A 22,064-nucleotide genomic window follows, 5' to 3' on the forward strand; every position below is an offset into this window, starting at 1 on the left:
GCAAATGGAAATCAAAAGAAAGCTGGAGTATCAATACTCATATCAGACAAAATAGATCCAGGATAAATCACATTTTGGGTCACAAATCAAGCCTCAGTAAATTTAAGAAAATTGAAATCATATCAAGCATCTTTTCTGATCATAATGCTATGAGATTAGAAATCAATTCCAGGAAAACAAAAAACAAAAAACAATCTGTAAGATGTCTTTCCAATTTTTGTAGAATCTTTCAATGAGCAAGAGACTTTAATCATGATGAAGTATTATACACCATTATTATGGTTTATGGTGTTTGTGACAAAGAACTATTTGTATAACCCAGGATCACAAACATATTTTCCTATATTTCTGAGAGAAAGCTATGGTTTTTGCCCTCAGTTTTGGACCACTTTGAGTAAGTTTTTTAAATGGTGTGCAGTAAAGGTGAAAGATCAGTTATTTTCATATGAATGTCCAACTTTTCCTGCAGTATTTGCTTATAAGACCACTCTTTCTCTACTGTATTAACTTGGTAAATTTGTCAAAAATCAGTTAACAATGTGATTGTTCTGGGCTTTTTTTCTCATTCCCTTTATGATATTGGGTTGCTCTGTATATCTATCCATAATTAAATTCTGCACTGACTTAATTATGGTGACCTTATAGCATGCCTTAAATTTAGATGAGCTCTCCAACTTTTAATTCTTTCCCTCTTTTTTATTATTCCAAGTCTTTGGTTTTTCCATATAAATTTTTAGTATTAGCTTGTCAATTCTAAAAAAAAAAAATAGAAATATTAATAGAGTTTAAATTGATTTGAGAAAAATTGTAATTTTCTAATATTAGTTCAGATCCCTATGCCTGTTTTAGCTCTTCATTTATTTTGTTCTGATTTAATAACACTCATAAATATTTTATATTTTTATACTAAATTTATTAATTTTCTATGTTAAATATATCCCTAAAATTAAATTTTATTTGATGTTATTGTAAATGTATTTATAAAACTACTGCTCAATGTTTATTTTCATTGTGTAGACATGCAATTGATTTTGTATATTGACCTTTATCCTGACATCTTACTATATTCACCTATTAGGTATAAGGTATTTTATACCTAAAATATAAAACCTTAGATATTTTTTCTTACATAGATCATCAGATTATCATGTTGTCTGAAAATAAAAAGAGTTTTACTCCTTCCTTTATAATCTGTTTGGCTTTTATTACATTTTCTTGTGTTACTATATTACCTATGACTTCCATTATAATGTTGAATATAAGTGGTGAGAGCATACACATCTTTCTGGTTTTATGTGAAAAGCTATATCAGTATATTTTTTTCCTATTAAATATGATGTTAGCCATAGACTTTCTTTAAATGTTCTTTACTGGGGTTAAGAAGTTTCTTACTTATCCTAGTGTGTTGAGAACTTTGTCATGAATACACTCAATATTTTGACAAAATATTTCTCTTTATCTATTAAAAGATTGTATGAATTCTTTATTTTTGGACTATTGATAAAATGAATTATATAGTTTGGTGTTCAAATGTTGTATTAACTTTATTTATTGAAATAAGCCATGACTAAATAGTACAGATGAACCAATTTGCAAGGCAGAAATAGTGACACAGAAGTAGAGAACAAATGTATGGACATGATGTGGGGAAAGTGGGTGGGGGTGTGGTGGTGGGATAAATTGGGGGATTGGGATTGACATATATACACTCATGTGTATAAAATAGATAACTAATATGAACCTGCTGTATTAAAAAAATACAAAAAAATTAAAAAGAAATATACCATGATTGGTCATGATGAATTATCATTTGTTAATTATTGAATAAAATTTGCTGATATTTTAAGGATTTTTGAATCTATGTTCATGAATACTATTGTATAGTTTTCTTTTCTGGTATACCTTTTTCTGCAAGATAATTCTGACCTCAGAAAATGAATTGGTAGGGTTGTCTCCCCTTCTACTGGGAGAGATTGTATAGAATAAATTTATTTCTTCTTTCAATATTTTGCAGAATTCAACAGTAATATTACCTGGGGCTAGAGTTTAATTTGTAGGAATGTATTTGATTGTGTGTTCAATATTTTAATGGATATAGAGCTTGAAGAATATATATTTATTTTTGAGTGAGCATTTTAATTTGAATCCCTCAAGAAATTAATCCATTTATTTTATCAAATTGATTGTCATAAAGTTGTTCATAATATTCCCTTATTATTTTCATAACAGTTCTTTTAAATTATATTAATTTCTATAATATTTTTATAAATGTCACCTTTTGATCCTTGATATTAATAATTTGTGGTTTCCCTCTTGTTTATTACCAGTCTGGCTATCAATTTTATTAATCTCAAGGAAAATATATTTCACTCTATGACTTTATCTAATATTTTTATTATTTCAATTTCTTGTATTTTTGCATTTATATTTACTATTCCTTTCAATATGCCTAAATTGTTTTCTATTTTCTAAGGTTTAAGCTTAGATCATTGATTTAATAACATTTTTCATCTCATACAAGCATTTCATTCTATGAATTTCCATTTAAGAACAAATGTAACTGCAATTAACAAAGAGTTTTGTTTTATTTTTTATTCATTTCAAATATTTTATACTTTGCTTCTTATGTCTTTGATTCATGGCAAATTTAGGAATTTTTTGGAGATTTAAAGATATCTTTGATTATTGATGTCTTGTCAGAGTAGATTTTTATACAATTATATTATTTTATATGTGGTGAAGTATCTTTTTATGGTTTATCTTTGTCAAAGTCATACATGCCCATGAGAATAATCCATATTCTGCTGGTGCCACTGTTGGATGAAGTTCAAGTCAGTTGATAGTGTTGTTCAAATCATCTGTATCATTTTGATTTTCTCTCATCTTGTTCTATTACCCATAAAGACAAAATTTGGATGTATCCAGTTATAAGTGTGAATTTGTCCTTTCCATTCTATCTGCTATAGTTGTTTTATGTATCCTGAATCTCTCTTGTTAGCTGCATAACCTTTGGGGGTCTTGCATTGTTTTTAGAAAATGACAGAGAAAATGTTTAGATGTTATACATGATAATAGAAAAATATATAATAATAGAAATACTAGGTAAAAAAGATAAAAAGAGTCTATATTCCTTTTTCTATTTTATTCTCTCACTGTAAGATGCCAATCTCGGAGTACATATTTTACTGTGTACTCTGTCATAAAGAAAAAATAGACGTGCAAAATTTTATAAGAAAATAAAATTTGAATATCTAGTAAGTCAATTGTTATTTCAAGTTCATTAAAATGAAATTGTTGAGAAAATTTAAAAATTAAACATGAATTATTGGTATAAAAATAAGTTATATCTAAGACAATTTTACCTTAATCAGATTAACTCTCTTTGAAACTATATTCAAGACCTGTGACTAGCAGAAACTTTGCACTAACTCATGTTGAGCTGAATATATCAATTATTAAAAAGATGATAGCAGTTAAGTATAAAGAAGATATGGTTAATGGTGCAAAAAATCAGCATCAGTAATATATCCATTCTTAGATTCAGGTCTGCATTTCTTTTCATAAATCATTTTACACAAAGAACACATTTAGTATCTATTAAGATAATAGGATTTCAGTGTCTCATAGCATAAAGGCAAACCTAAGTATAGAGTAAGTCAGTAATAGTCACTATCACTATAATTTTAATCTTCAAGCCAGGAATGTGAGAAAATAGAATAGATAGATAGATAGATATACATGTACAGAAAGAAAGAAATGTATCTTTAATTGACTCATATTTTATTCAATTTTGCATAAATAGTAGACCAATTTCAATTAATTTACATTGTTTTCATATAATATTGTCTTTATTCTTGAAAAATACTGTGTGTAACTATTGATTTCAAGCTGATCAAGAATAATACTTAGATAGGTTTTTATGCCCTACATGTTAACTACATGGGGCTCACTTAGACATATAGCAGAATAGGAGAAATTTTCTTGTGATATTATAAAATTAAAATAAATTGAATATTAGAAGAAAATAGTGTTATCAGTGTTCAAAATTATGACTTTTTAAAATTAATTAGGGACTTCGCTGGTGGTTCAGTGGTTAAGACTCCACACTTTCAATGTAGGGGACATTTGATCCCTGGTTGGGGAACTAAGATCCCACATGCCGCACTGTGCAGCCAAAAAATATATATACCAAAATAAATAAATAAATAAAATAAAATTAGTTAAAATATGTTTGAATATAATTTTCCTTATTAAACTGTCTAAAGTCAAATGTTTTTGAAATACTACTATAAAGTCACTGTATGAAACATATTATAGTTGACCTTTGAATATTAGGAGAGAAAATAAAATAAAACAAAACTAAATAAAAGGGTAATACATTTACACGTCTGTATCTTATTTGTTGTTATAGCATGCGAGTCAGTTTATTCTGGGCCAGTGTTTTGTGTTGTTAGGCTCATTCCATTGGGAGTCCACTGTCAATGGTAAATTTCTATTTAAAATGAGTAGATATACTTATGTAAATGTTCCATCAATGAGAATTTTGGTCATGAGGCCACATGGGAAGCCTAATTGTCTTGAAGGAGTTAGTGGTGACTGTTAAGTGTTATAAAACAGTGATGAGCAGCATTAGCAAGTCCGATTTCTGGGAGTAATTGCTCATTCCAAAGGGCACTTTGGAATGATGCTCAGGGAAAATTGATCAGAGGCAGTGAACTAACTAAGCAGCAAAGAAAGAAGGGACTACAGAGGGAAAGAAATTCATTTTAAAGGAAGTAATAGTACTATGATAGTATGGGGAAAATGTGCCCTGGGCCAAAAGTGTATATTGACCTGAACACAACCTAGGGAGGCAAACATAGATTTTGATATCTTATTTATGTAGTTTTGAAAGTGAATAAGTTAAAACTACCCATTAGGCTTATTTGTAAAGTTAAAATTCAATAAGACAGAGATGGGAAAATTCCCAAGCTAGTCCTTTTAATAGGTTTAATTTAAACATTCCAAATATATGTTAATGTAATTATGGTTTCTACATCATGGTAGTACAGAATTTATGCCCCAGTGACCTTTCATTTCAGAGACTGTAGAGAAATAAGGGTTTTAAACTGTTGATGATATCAAATGCTACAATTTAGCTTCATCTCATTTGTAAAACTATAAGGTTATATTAAATGCAATTATTATCTCAGAATTTATTTCTTTGGCTCCATTAAAGCAATTATGTTATGTCTTATTGAAGAATGAAGAAGTGCCTCTATTTATAGTGGCAAAATAAAGCTTTTTCACAGTCTACTATATTCTTAGATCCTGTATATGATTTAAGAGGAGAGAAGCCCACAGATCACAATATAAAATTTGTCATAAACTAAATAGTCCCATCCTTGGGTCACTATGGAGACTGCTGATACCAGTTAACTTATAAAAATATCTTTTTTTCTTTTAACAAAAAAAGTCCAAACTTTTTACAAAAATCTAAACTTCTGATGAGTGACCTTAATCTCTAACCATCTTATACATAAAAACACTGACATTGACTTTCTAAGCAATTAAATTAATCTGATGAAATTGTCCCTTGTCATTTAACCTGAAAGAAAAATAATAGATGATGATCATTATAAAAGCTTAAAAGTGTACAGTGAGTTGAGGAATATAGACAAATTACAATAGAATAGGACATATGACAGAAAGAAGACTGACTTTTACTTGTGTTTACTCTGTCCTCAAAACATATAGTTAATTTTAAAAAGATGATATTACTTTTAGACATATTGAGTTTGAAGTAATGGAAGTAATTTTAATAAGGTATATCTAAGCAGAAATAGATGTGGAAAATCGTGGTACAGAGCTGGTGGTTGAAGATATTTAAATAATTGCATTCACTTTACCACCATCAAAGAAAACTAAATATCTATGTATTGGTCACTCCTCTTCATCTATGTAAGAGTCCTTTCTTTTCTGTAAACTTATTAGAAATGGTACTAATTTAGGATTTTGTGCTTGCTATTCCCTTAACTTGGACTGTTACTTCTCAATATATTTTGGAGGGTCAAATTTCTCAAGTTCTTCAACTTTTTGCTCATGTGTCATGAAGCACACAGTGATCACATTTATAAAATTTATATGATATTTCTAGTATGGTAGTATAGGCAGCTCCATAGATCCTGTCCCCAGCAAGACAACCAATATATATATATATATATATATATATATATATATATATATATATATATATATATATATATATATATATATATATGTGTGTGTGTGTGTGTGTGTGTGTGTGTGTGTGTTAAAAGACAACATTTAAAGTCTCTGGAAATTATCTTAAGGGTCATATGCATAAGGGAATGGATAATGTAAATGGATAAGTAAATGGAGAAATATTTATTCCAGAAAATCTACTACATCTTGGTTAAAACAGTGTTTAAGTCTATGACATTTGATTCAAGACCCACTTATTTCCTACCCCCGAATTTTGGTTGTAGAAACAGAGCACAAGAACGTAGGGCTCCAACTTCATTCAGTACTGAGCTCCATTCCAGGAATTCCAGGAAGAGAGATAGAAAGATGTGGGGCTCTATTCCTCCAACCATCCTGCATCTGTAGGGCAGAAGCTCTTTCTCAAGGATAGCAGACCGAAAATACTGTATCCTGATTACCCTTGCTTCAGCTTGCTTATAGAATAGAGGTTACATGGTGGATGGAGCAAGCCAAGAAGCCCAGATACTATCACCCTATCCAGGACCCCAGTTGTAAAGTAAGGGTATCATTCCAAGAGAAGAAGTCCCTGATCCTAGGTCTGGAAACTAGTAAAGAGATATTTTCCATATGGAGAAGCCAACCATAAGAGTAAATACTTCCATAGCTCTCTCCTTGGTAACAAACTTTTTAAGAACAGAGTTTGGTGAAATTCAAGAATATGAGTATTATTGAAAACAATTGTTTTTGATAATCAACTAAGAGGAGGCTGATAGATCCATGAGATCAGCAATTCAATCCATAGAACATCTAGAAATTTAACAAAGAAAACAAGGAAAAGAAACTACAAGAAGATGAGGTTGGATCAAACCTTAAATATTGGTCTCAAATACTACACCTGGGAAGGAGCCTGCATTTAATTGTATCCATAAATATATAATAATGTATATCATATCATATTATGTATGATACAGTATATGTTATATATAATACCATGTATTATAGAATGTGTAATATATTGTTAAACAATTTATTATCTAGGGCATTGTCAAAAAATAAACAATGAAGTGAGAGTGTATGATATCTTTTATTCCAAAAAGAATATGACATGAATATTCAGAAAAAAATCTTGGTTAAGAGAGATAATTTATCCTTTATTGTGATGTTATTTATTTAATTAGATTAATTTTCTGTTATCAGAAATATAAGAAATAAGAGTTCCTTTACATTTTTAAGAGACACAGAAGCAAAAATATTGTCCCTTTCCCTTTTCTTCCACTGATGAACTCTTAGTCATTTCTTAATATATAACTAAGTATGTTTCTTTCTAAGGATTGATTGGTTCAGTCTGACTGAGTTTTCCATGTGCTTCCCCACTGTGCATCCCTGTGTATATCTGTAATGTAGAACATACTGCATTCTGCTGACAATATTCTTACACTATCCACATTGCAAGGTTTATAAAGACAGATAACAGAGATAAGCCCAGACATTAGAATATGACAGGTGTACAGCAGATATTGAAAGCTTGAGATATGAATGAATGAAGAAAAGTGAATAATTCTAGTGCATTACTCAATTCTTAGTCTTTAAATCATAAAAAATATATATATTGACTGATGCTAAATTGAAATATCAGCAGGTAATGCCCCAAAGAGAGGAGTACTCCTGTACTCCTCACATCAAATAACTCTTTTGTTCTGTGAGTGAGAGCATACTTGAGTTTTTGACCTTCTCAGAAAAGCACTGCCTTACTGCATCGTAGCTTGATTTGTGGTTTTGTCTTTGGCTTCTGTTGCTCAAGTACTGGTATTTAAAGTGTAAGACAGAGTAAGGAGAGTAGTGTAAAAAAAACAAAATTCAACTGAGTATATTTTAAATATCTTATTGGTTTTGTTCAGTGATTCATGAATTGGGCAGCATTCGATCTAGCAGATAGAAAGACACTCCTAGAACCTGTACAAAATGAGAGACATTTATAGAAAAAGGAAAGAACAAAGAAGTTACACTAGGCAAAAAACAACTGTTTTGCTATGTCAAGGGTAGTTTCCTTCAGGGGATGGCTGGATTCTTTCAGGCAGATAACACAACATGTGCTGATCTGGTGATTGATTGTTTTAAGATGTAATTTCTGGGAGACCTGAAACTGCAGTAAGGTTAAGTCTCAATTTGGTGATGTGGGGCTTAGCATAAGCAACTCCATTTTGGACCTATCATCTTGTTTTCAACCATAGGGAGTCATGAAAATTAAGAAACTTATGGGGTTTTTTTTGCCAACTAAGGAATGCAGTTTTCTAGAAAGGAATAAAATTAAAAAATAATACATATTAATTTATTTTGCCAAATAAAAAATGATGTAATTATTTGTAAACTTAATTTCTATTAAGATATAAAATAAATGATCATTAGTTAAATATAGAGTTGAATCTTGTTTAAACAACAAATGTCCGATGGAAGTCTATTCATAATTATTTTGTATCTATTTAAAGATCACTAGCTCTAAGTTTCCTACAGATGAAGGGAATGTACAATTACTCTTGAGTATTATACTTTTATTCAATAAGGTGGTTTTCCTACACAGAAAAAGGCTTTAGTTCTATAGCTATGTTTAAAATATTTTATTTATAACTATTTGTATTGCCTATTGAAGCAAGGTACAATGTTAGATCTACGGAGAATCTTGAGGATACAGGAATTGACCATATTAATATGTGATGAATGTAAAAGATCAAATGGTAATATGCTATATTGTTTCTCAGATGTACTAAAATTGAATTTAAAATATCATCATCTGAAACCTCACAGAACCCATCAAAATTCATAAAGAATAAACGGTTTTTCAGAGAGGGAAGAAGATAACTCAGTAACCGTGACTGGAATTTAGACTAATTTTTTAAACTTAGCTTGTTTAGTCAAATGTTCCATTTTTAAAATGTAAAATCTATACGTTTACAAATGTTTTAAATATTATTTGCTTAAAAGAGAATCGTCTAGCAAGAAAAACAAAAGAAACAAAGAAAAGAAGAGTCCACTTATCAGATCTAATAAGGATATTCCAAAAGATGGTCAATTGTAAAATCAACATGAAAAATCGGTAGTATTTTTCCACACCAGTTTAAAAAATAATCTAGACTATATCATAGAAAGTTATTCTAAAATTTGAATGGTATATTTTATCTGCATAAATATACACACATATATTTAAAGAAGAAAAAATTGTGGATATCTACCTTCTATTAATCAGGACATATTAATAAACTAAAACAAGATTTACAGAATGTTATTTGCATTTCCAGGTGTTACATCATTCCTTAAACCATAGACAAAACATAAAAGAAGAAAAATAATATTGTACAGGGTTAATGTTATATAATTTTGTTAATCATATCTTCTAACAGTTCTAATTGCATTTCTATTATTTAAAAATCTAATTGAATCTGTGTTGTTATGGTTAATTAGGGTTTGAGAGAGAATTGAATCTATGGTGAAGAATAGTCTGTATTTTTATAAGGTTGTGGATTACAAGAGTATACACATTTGCCAAAACTAAAAAAATATAAAAGTTAAGATCTGTGTAGTTCACTGTATGCAATTTATGCCTTGATTTTTAACAGGCAAAAAAATAATACAGACTATACGTTACAAATTTGCTACTTCTAGATTAAAAAGAGCATACTTCAAATTCAGTGATGAAAAGTCCCAGAAATCTGAAGTACAAAGGTAGAAGTAATAGATTTCTTGTACAGAGTCACTCCCAATTCTCCTACTTTGTATCAGATTTCAAAAATTAAGGCTATGTTTAGCAACAATGTACGTGTATTGATTCTTTCTCTTCATACATAAATAGATAATTAGGTCCCTAATGATGGAAATGCATTTTCTGTTAAACCAAACTTCTCTCAACATTAACAACACAACAGTTTTTTTTAAATTAAAATGAATACACTCTGGCTGTGATATATTAAAACATATTTAATTAGACTCTGGATGTATATGATTTCAAAACTCAAAAAGATGATACTGGTATGATAATAAGAGATAAACCAATTTTAAAATATTTTCACTTTCAACTCTTCTATATTTAAAGCCTCTAGCAAAAATTCCCCCATGAAAGATGAAGTATCACAACATGAAATTAAATTAGAATATGAGACACTGTAAAAATGTTTTCAGTTTTGTAAGATTCTTGCATTAGGCGTCAAAATGATACTAGAAAAAATCCTAAATAATGAACAATGTAGATCAAGCATGATAAATTGCCTTCCAAAAGAGAACACTAAATGAAATTGAAAAATAAATACTCTCTGAAAATTAAATGGTGCACATTTAAACAGAAGAAACTGTCAACATCATATAACTTTAATGCCAGCTCTGTAATTTCACATGTCATGCTGATAGATGGCATATGATCTTTCACATGACACAAATTTAAAAGATCCAAATATAAAAAATAAAATTGTAACAAAAATTGAGGCAAACTGCCTTGCTGAACCAAAGTATTTTACTTTCTAAGAATTCAAAGAAACAAAACTTTTCTAGAAGTTACTATTTTAATTAAGGAAATATAAAATTAGAATTCAGTAATAATTTGCTAATTGGGTCATATTTGTGGAAGGTTCAATTTATATTAATGGGTAATTTGAGTCTCAAAGACATGATATTTATATACAATTTTAAATACTATTTTAAAATATTTTTTAACAAATCAACAAATGATCAACAAATGGTTAATTACTTAACTTCTCAGAGAACCTGAGTAAGTATATGTTTTAAATATACACAAAGGCTTATATTTTATTGAGTAGTTGGGAGGAACAAAATGGGAAAAGAGTCAAATATGTGTTTGTATTTTTACTTCTTTAAGAAGTTATTTCTTATCTCAGAGACTATGCTTTTGATTACATAAAAGGAAAATTGGAATATTTACTTCACATGGTTGTTCAAAAAAATCAAATGGAAAGTACCATTTTAGGCAAGTACCTGTGTAGTAGTGGTAGATTAATAAATGATAAGTTCCTTTACCCCTAGTATTTTTTTGCAAATGTGTAAGCATATTTTTAAACATACACATTTTGAATATTATGAATACACTTAAAATAATTTTATTCAATATTGTATCAATGGTGTTTAGTTAAGCATAAATTAAATTAATACAAAAATACATCATAGGTAATACATAACATAAGGTATGGAAAATGGCAGTCCACATAAGAGTCACTTATGTAACATTTGCATATTGGAATTCGATTCCTTTATTATATTTATGAGTTTAGTTTTTTGACCAGATAATGAGATTAAAAGGCCATAAGATAAAGTCATGGCATCTAATATCAATATTTACATTTAAATAGCACAGTGATGCTAAAATAGTTTAATTCATGACAAAAATAACAGAATACCTAATGTTAAACATTACCAAGTGATCTCAAGATACTGGATTATTACCATTTTCAAGACCTGTGGTAATTTATTTCACAAGTTTTTTTTTAAATGTTTCCTTGAGATTTACCTCTGATTTATAATTACATTAAACTATGCTTATCAAAATACTTCTGAAATTATAGTAGAAATGATTTGAAACTAACATTTTACACAGATTCACTTGTACAGAAAACTGTTTCGATATGATGCGTTTATATAAAATGTACATTTCTTCAGCTGACTAAAGAACCAAACATAAATTGTATCATTTCATACAACTTTTACCTTCATTTGTAGCTATTTCCTGTGTTAGCCAAGAAATACAAATTTAAGTAGAAGAAAAATATACAAGAGCAAATTCTCATATGTAAAAATGATAGTTTATATTTCCACTCATAATTCTTCTGTCCAGATTAGTAGTCTTAACTAATCTCTTTAAAAAATATTCTGGAAAGTAGACCTTAAAGGTTCTTATCATAAGATAAAACAGTTTCATAACTATGTATGGTGATAGCTGTTAACTAGACTTATTGAAGAGATCATTTTGCAATGTATACAAATATCAAATCATTGCATGGCAAAACTGAAACTAATATAATGTTATATGTCAATTATGCCTCAATAAAAATTACAAAAAATAAAATAATAAAAAATATCATAAAGAAATTCATTTTGAGATACACAGGAGAGTTACTACAAAGAGATTAATCATCTCAAATTCTTTAACATTTAATTGTAAGTTTACTTTTGAAAATTATATAAAAGAAGTTTTCTTATTCAGTTTGTCATTTTCATTTAACTCTTTGAAATATCTAGATTGTGATAGCTTTCTTAAAATGGACTGATGTTTGATATCAAGAAGTTCTAATTCTTATATTCCTTATTCAGAAATAAAGATTATTTATGTTAAAATGTTTTCTTTAAAATTGCTTTCTGCAGGACAGAAATAATTCCTATATAAGAATTTCTACATAAGAAAGAAATACTATATAAAATGTCTAACTTTCTTTTAATGCACATATGTAGATAACTTTAAATGACATTATATATTAAAGTGTTTTCTTTAAAAATATTTTAAATATGAAATGATTTGGCACATTGAACAAAGGTTCAATGTGACAGACAATACAATAATTTAACCTGCTTTGTCTCACATTACATACTGAAAAATTTTGGTTACAAGCTTACTTTAGCAGACTGTGATATATCCTGCTAGAGGAGAATATGTAAAAATAAAAATAAGCAGAATTTGGAAGAGCAAGCTCAGATTTGACTCTTCATATAGAATGAGTGTAATCATGTGCATTATATTTACTACTTCAGAGGATTAGTCCTCTGCTTATAAAATGATAACTATACTGTCTCTACTAGCTCACATGGATACCAGAAAATATAAAATAATTAATGCATGCCAAAATGCTTTGCAAGTTGAGAATTAACATAAATATGAGGTGGTGTTGTTTCTGATGTATATTCACCAAAAACATAGCAAACAAGTGGGTTCCAGTTTAAACCTAAATGCACAGCTGATTTGTAATGCCTTCATAGGGTCAAGTTTTCTGACTTATTCCCAGTTGATGTTGAAGTATCCTAGGACCAGGAATCCACCCATTGAAAGAATTGAAAGGAAAAATAGACAGTTCTACAACAATAGTTGTAAACATCAATACATCACTTTCAATGATGGATAGAACATCTAGACAGAAGATCTATAAAGAAATTAAGGGCTTAAACAAATTATAGATGAACGAGACCTAACAAACATATATAAATTCCTCTGGCCAATAACAACAGAATACACATTATTTATAAATGTACATGGAGTATTCTCGAGGATACACCATACATTAAGCCACAATATGTCTCAATAAATTTTTAAAAAGATTAAAACCGTACAAAGTGTTTTCTAAGATCACAATGGAATGAATCTAGTAATCAACAGAAGAAAACCTAGAAAATAAACAAGTATGTGGAAATTAAACAGCACACCATTAAACAATGAATGGGTCAAAGAAGAAATGACACAAAAAATTAGAAAATACATAGAGACAAATAAAAACACAACATATCACAACTTAAGAGATACAGTGAAGGCAATATTCCATGGGAAATTTAGAGCTGTCAATGCTTACATTAAAAAAAAAAAGAAAAACATCAAATCAATAATCTAATTTTACATCTTGAGGAACTAGAAAAAGAAGAGCCAACTAAATTGAAAGCTAGGAGAAGGAAAAAAAATTATAAAGATTATAAGAAACTACAGAGACAATAGAAGAAAAATTTTGAGAGAATCAATTATACCAAAAAGTGGTTCTTTAAAAAGATCAACAGAATTGACATACCTTAGCTAATCTGATAAAGAAAAAAAGAAAGATGAAAATAACTGAAAACAAATGAAAGTGGGGATTTTACTATCAAGCTTACAGAAATAACGAGAATTAGAAGAAATTATGTAATTATTAAATGACCTCGATTAATTGGATACATTTCTAGAAATATGGAGGCTCAAGAAGAAATAGAAAATTTCAGCACCTGATAACAACTAAACAAGTTAAATAGGTAATAAAATAATTCAAACCAAAGAAAAGTCCAGGAACAGATGTCTTCACTGGAAGACAAAAACTTAAAGATGAATGAACAACAATCCTCCTAAAACTCATTAAAAAAATGAAAAGGAAGAAACACTTCCTAACTCATTCTTTGAGGTCAGCATTACCCTAATATCAAGACACATAAATCACAAGAAAAGAAAATTACAGACTAGAATCCTTTATGAATATGGATGTAAATATCCTCAACAAAATATGTCAAAATAAATTAAACAGCATATGAAAATGGTTATACATTATAACCAAGTGCAATTTATCCCAGGAATGCAAGGGTAATTCAAGACAAGAATATAGTCCATATAATACACCATATAGATAGACTGAAGGGAAAATACACATGATCATCTGAATTAAGGCAGAAAAGACATTTGATAAAATCCAACACCATTTCATGATGAAAACACAGAAAACTGGGAATAGAACAGAACTTCTTAAACATGATAGAAGGCATTAATGAAAAACACACAGGTAACATTATGTTTAATTTTGAACGAATAAATTTTTTTCCCTAAATCCAGAACAAGAGTAGACTACCCACTTCCACCTCTGCTGTTCAAACTTGTACTGAAAGTTCAGCCAGACCAATTCAGCAAGAAAAAGAAGTAAAAATTTTTTAAACAGGAAAGAAATAAGTAAAACTCTATCTACTCACAAATGACATGATTCTACATACAGAACGCCCTAAAGAATCCACAAGGAAGATACTAGAGCTAATAAAATGATTAAAGTTGCAAAGTACCCACAGTAAATAAAATTGAAAAGGGTATAAGTGGACAATTACATTCACAATAGCATCCAAAGATTAACAAGAGGAAGATTAAATTTAATGAAGGAGATTTAAAGCTTGTGTAAAGAAAACTAACGAACATTGCTGAAAGAATTTTAAGAATTACATCAGTTAGATGGTGAAAAAGGAGGCGGTAGCCTTCAAACTTCCATGGAAAACCAATTTTAACAAACACTTATTGTTGATAATACCTTTATAAGAGCCTGGGAGTCTAGCTGAGAGGTTCCAGTTCCTCAGTGGAGAAAAATATGAGAATAGATTCATTGAAGAAGGTAAGAATAGTTTTTCCTTACATGGGTCACCCTTCCTCCAAAGCAGCACAATTCACTGCCAAGAGATACCTCACAGTCTGTCATCTCTCCATACGATAAAGTGAGAGAAAAGTGAGATCTCAACTTCTCCAGCCTTTTGTGATATGGCCCAAGAGGTCCACTTCTCATCCTAAGCAGAACACTGAGTGGATCAGCACAAATGAATAGTCTGGGGAGAGATAAGATTAGGGAAAATGGAGGTCACCACAACTGGTGCATGGAACTCAGTAACCAACTACAGATCTTACTAACTGGTTCAGGGATTCTGCTGAGAACTCTGCCCAGGACCCTCCTGAAGGATGCCTCAAATGCAGAAGCACCCAACTAGCTGATGAGATTCCCCAACACTTGGTAATAAGAAAACTGAAGGCTGGAAAAATCTTATTGTTATAGGTTGAATTGTGTCCCTTCCAAAATTCATATGTAAAAGTCCAAATTTACAGTACCTCAGAATATGAATTTACTTGGAAATAACAGTCATTACAACTGTAACTAGTTAAGATAAGATGAGCTTACACTGGAGTAGGGTGAGCCCCTGTTCCAATATGACTGGTGCTGAAATAAAAAGGAATTTGGATGCAAACAAATATGCAGGGAAACATCATGCCAACATGAAGACAAAGGTTAGAGTGATGTTTCTCCAAGCCAAGAATCATCAAACATTTCTAGCAATCAACCAGAAGCTAAAAGAGAGGCATTGAACTGATCCTTCCTCACAGCCCGCAGAAGGGAAAAATCCCACTGACACTTTGATCTTGGAATTATAACTTCCAAAGCTATGAACCAATAAATTTGAGTTGGTTAAGCCACCCAGGAAACTAATGCAACTGTAAACCAACTAGATGTAACAGATATACATAACATACACCACCCAATTACAACAGGATACACATTCTTCTCAAGTACACAAGAAACATTCTTTAGGACATATGTTAGGACACAACATAATACTCAGTAGATTTTAAAAGCTAGAGGATAGACATCAATAATTGAAAGAAATTTGAAAAATTAATAAATATGTGAAAATTAAGAAATACACTCTCGGGCTTCCCTGGAGGCGCAGTGGTTGGGAGTCCACCTGCCGATGCAGGGGATGCAGGTTCGTGCCCCGGTCCAGGAGGATCCCGCATGCCATAGAGCAGCTGGGCCGTGAGCCTTGGCTGCTGAGCCTGCACATCCAGAGCCTGTGCTCCACAACGGGAGAAGCCACAGCAGTGAGAGGCCCGCGTACTGCAAAAAAAAAAAAAAAAAAAAAAAAAACACTCTTAAAAATCAACACTTAAAGTACAAAGGGGAAAATAAAAACCATGACCATCTCAGTTAATGCAGAAAAACCATTTGGCTCAATCTAATGTGTTTTCATGACAAATAACATCCAGAAAACTAAGAAGGACTGTTTAAATGAATTTATGAGAAACCCTCCACAACACTGTAAATTGTAAGTAATACAACATAGTGAATGTGTAAAATGATACTGAATGTTCACTCTGAAATGGTCAGTTTTACGTTATGTGTTATCAATTTTTTTAAAAAAAAGATGAGATAAAAACAAATATCATATGATATCACTTTTAAGAGGAATCTAAAAAAATGTTTCAAATTAACTTATTTACAAAATAGACATAGATTGACCAACATGGAAACCAAACTTATGCAAAGGGAAAAGGGACGGAGAGGGAGGGATAAATAAGGAGTTTGGAATTAACAAATACACACTATTATATATAAAATAGATAAATAACAAAGAACTACTGTACATCCTAGGGAAATATTTCAATATCTTGTAATAACCTATAATGGAAAAGAATCTGAGAAAGAATATATATGTATAACTGAATCACTTTTCTATACACCTGAAATTAACACAACATTGTACATCAACTGTGCTTCAATAAAAAAGGATGAGATGAAATTTTATATTTTTTGTTTATCTATATCCTGAAATTGGTAAAGTTCATAAATATTGCAGAAGTTCAATATTAACCAAACTTACAAATATAGTATAGCTGACTCAAAATGTTGGAGACTTCTGGTACAGCTCCTCTTCATTAGTACTCTTATCATGCATGCTTCCTGACAACATTTATTTGATCTTTTCATTTTCATAAATTACTTTTCTGGGTAAGAGTTCTTTAGAGTACTCATTCACTTACATCATATATATATATATATATATATATATATATATATATATATATATATATATATATATATTCTTCTGCTCTATTTATCATTTATTAATTTTGTTGACATACAAGAGAAAGGTCACATTTCCTCTGGGATAATATATTTGAATTACACAATTTTATGTCTTTGGTAACCAGATACCAAATGCATTGAACTGGAAATTTTGGGTCTTAATATATCATATTAATTACACAGATTTAGGGATTTACTACAGGAAACAAAGTTTATATCCAAATTAGTAGAAACTGATGGGATGCTGAAAATTTCTGGCGAAAAATCTATTTAAGTTTTATTCTATAAGGACAGTCACCAATATGTGAGCATCCCTCTTCCTTTCCTATTTGTTTCATTTGTTTTACTGTTTTCCCTAGTGATTCTTTTTCTGTGTTATATTATGTTGTTATATTGATGGATGATAACAAATTTGGAAGAAAATGGGAAGACACTTAAATGATAGTTTTAATGACACTAAGATTGTAAAATTGTCCTCCCCATACTTAGATTTTATAAGAGATATAAATTGCTTCCAGGATGGTGGTAGATAACAAATTGGTCCTTGCCATCTCTATGCTATATCTAGGATGACACATTTGTGATTAACATCCCAGTTAATTATCATAGAAACTTACATATATTTTTGTTTGTTTTCTTTTCTTTTCTTCTGGGAATGTGTAAAGTGACAAATTATAATAATGAAGATGCATTAAATAAAATAATTTCAGAGGAGATTTTTTATGTTGTATAAGTCTATACATGCTGTATTTTTGGAAGTGTGTGAGAAAATATGTTTTGTAATAATGAGAGATTTTAGAAAATTATATATAATTTGCTCCTTAAATATTTATGATAATTATTTTAATAATATATTTTATTTATACATTACTTAGGGAATGGTAATAAACATTGAAATGCAGATTATAAATTGTCTAATAAAAGGAGGAAATGTAAAAATACAAAGTATATCTACACTTCACACTTTTAAGTAGAAATGGGATATTTAGTTGCCTTTTTTCTCCTTATATGTCAAAATGTTTAGAATTTCAGATGATGTTTTAGGAATAAATCTTATGAGATATTAAACAATTATTGAATTAAAATGTTCATTCCTGCACACAACAAATTATTCAGTAAACACAAGTAGCATTTCATGAATGACAAATTATGTCAAGTACAAATGTCCTGAAGTAATTGATGGGTTTCATGTGAATGAACATTTTACCCACCTGGTGAGTAGTTTTTTATGCTATTAGTATTTTGCTTATGGGGTTTAAAAGTTAATGCCTTTGAACAAACTATATCTCTCCAATATCATCATTAGAATAACATATTCAAGAACAATAAGTCTCATATACTACATGAGCGAACAATATGAGAAAGTATGCACACATACATATGCAAACACATACACATAAATATGCTTAGCACCATCACAGTATTCACAATGGATACTTTTTTTCTTTTTGATGCTCAAGATTGAGCCATCTACCCCACTTCTAAATTCCACTATATCCCAGCTATAATATTCATTTGCTCCATCTTCATTAATTTCTTCCTTTTAGCCTTATAACATGTTCAAAAACTTTATAAAACTCATGACATAATGAGATACATACAAACATAAACAAGCAACTTTTGCTACTTTATCTCCCTCTAAGATTTATAGACATTTTCTCTATTTCTTCACCTCTTGGGCCCATCTGTATCTAGGAACACATTCTTTTTATGTAGTCATTGTCATTGCTTGTGAAGGTTAAAACTGAGATGTAGGACTGAACACACACACACACACAACTGAAATTATCTGAAGTAAATCTATCCTACATAGGAATCCATCCAACTACCTGTCCATATACTTATAACGACAGAGATTTGAACTTTTTCCTGGACTGGAATGGGTAATGGAAAGGGAAAGTAACCTTATCTAAAAAATTAAATAAAGGTCTAATATTCTACTATTGGTGAAAATACTAATACTCAATCTTTTTCACATTGTTTATGGACAAGAAAGGATTTTTTTTTTCAATTTATCACAAACCATTACTTTTATAAAATATGATAAAAATAATAGAAAAATAAAAACAAAATGAAAGAATACAAACTCTTGTTATATTATTGTCAACAGATATAAAATTATCATCTTAAATTGTTATAAAAGCATAAAAATTCTACTCTAAATTTCAGTACTTATGTCTTTTTTTTTTTTTTTTTTTTTTGGCGGTATGTGGGCCTCTCACTGTCGTGGCCTCTTCCATTGTGGAGCCCAGGCTCCGGACATGCAGGCCCAGCAGCCATGGTTCACGGGCCCAGCTGCTCCGTGGCACACTGGATCCTCCCGGACTGGGGCACGAACCCACGTCCCCTGCATCGGCAGGCAGACTCCCAACCACTGCACCACCAGGGCAACCCAGTACTTATGTCTTTAACTAATAGCATGAGTTCACAAACCATTGCTCTATAATATCACTGTTCAGAAAACACTTTTTTTCTCACATGTGGCTGTTCATTGTAATGCATCAAAACTAGAAAGAAATATTGTTTTCTAGATTCCATGACTCAGAGACATCAATATATCAGTTACAATAATTTATATAACAATTGGATGCAAGACCATAAAGAAATAGAAGAGTTGAACAAGCTACAAAACAAGCTAAACCTAACAGACATCTATACAACACTCTACCCCACAACTCAAGAATGTACATATTTCTCAAATGTAAATGAAATATTCTCCAGGAGAGATTAAATCATATATTAGGATATATATATATATATATCTCACTGAAGTAGAATTGAGAGTCCAGAAATAAACCCAAATGTTTAGAGTCAAGTGGTTTTTGACAGAGTTCCATGGTTTTCTCCACAAGCAAAATAAAGAGATTGGATCTTTACCTCCTTCCATATACAGAAATTAACTCAAAGTGAATCAAAGACCTAAATGTAAAAGTTAAACCTATAAAACTCATGGAAGAAAAGTAGGTATGGATCTTTATGACTTTAGATTACATCACAGCAAAAATGAATAAACAAAAGAAAATAAATAAATAAAATTGACATGTTCATAATTTAAAAAAAATTGTATTTCAAAGAACCCCATCAAAAAACTGAAATGGTAATCTACAGATGGGACAAATATTTGCAAACCATTTATATTATAAGGAAGTACTTTCTTATAACATAACAACGGCAAAAAAGAAAAAGTAACTCAATTAAATATTTGGTTATTTACTTCAAAATAATAAAGGCCATATATGACAAGGCCACAGTTAATGCCATTCTTAATGGTGAAAAGCTGAAAGCATTCCTTCCGAGATCAGGAAAAATACAAGTATGCCCATTGTCACCACATTTATTCAACATAGTTTTGGAAGTTCTAGCCGTGGCAATCAGAGAAGAAAAAGAAATCAAAGGAATCCAAATTGGAAAAGAAGAAGTAAAACTGTCACTGTTTTCAGATGACATGATACTATACATAGAAAATCCTGAAGATGCTACCAGAAAACTACTAGAGCACATCAGTGAATTTGGTAAAGTTACAGGATACAAAATTAATCCACAGAAATCTCTTGCATTCCCGTACATTAATGATTAAAATCAGAAAAAGAAATCAAGGAAACAATCCCATTTACCAATGCAAAAGAAAGAATAAAATACCTAGGAATAAACCTGCCTAAGGAGACAAAAGACCTCTACTCTGAAAACTATGTGATGATGGTGAAATAAGTGATAACACAAACAGATAGAAGGATATACTATATTCTTAGAAGAATCAATATTGTCAAAATGACTATATTACGCAAGGCAATCTACAGATTCAATGCAATCCCTATGAAATTACCAATGACATTTTTCACAGCACTAGAAGGAAAAATTCTAAAATTTATGTGGAAACACAGAAGACCTCACATAGCCAAAACAATCCTGAGAAAGAAAAATGCATCTGGAGGGAATTAGACTCCATGACTTCAGACTATACTACAAAGCTACAGTAATCAAAACAGTATAGCAATGGCACAAAAAAAGAAATATAGATCAATGGAACAGAATAAAAATCCCAGAAGTAAACTCATGCACCCCTGCTCACCTAATTTATGACAAAGTAAGCAAGAATATACAATGGAGAAAAAACAGTCTCTTCAATAAGTGGTGCTGGGAAAACTAGACAGCTACATATAAAAAAAATAAAATAAAATTAGAACACTCTCTAACACCATATACGAAAATAAACTTGAAATGGATGAAAGACACAACTGTGAAGCTGGACCCTAAAAAAACTCTTAGAGGAGAACATAGGCAGAACACTCTTTGACATAAATCACAGCAAGATCTTTTTGGATCCACCTCCTAGAGTAATGAAAATAAAAACAAACATAAACAAATGGGACATAATTAAATGTAAAAGCTTTTGCACAGCAAAGGAAATAATAAACAAAACAAAAAAGATGACCCACAGAATGGGAGAAAATATTTGCAAATGAAGCTATCGACAAGGGATTAATCTCCAAAACATACAAACAGCCCATGCAGCTCAATATCAAACAAACAGATGAG

The sequence above is a fragment of the Mesoplodon mirus genome, assembly GCF_964341445.2.
Source record: "Mesoplodon mirus genome assembly, chromosome: 17".
NCBI lineage: Eukaryota > Metazoa > Chordata > Mammalia > Artiodactyla > Ziphiidae > Mesoplodon > Mesoplodon mirus.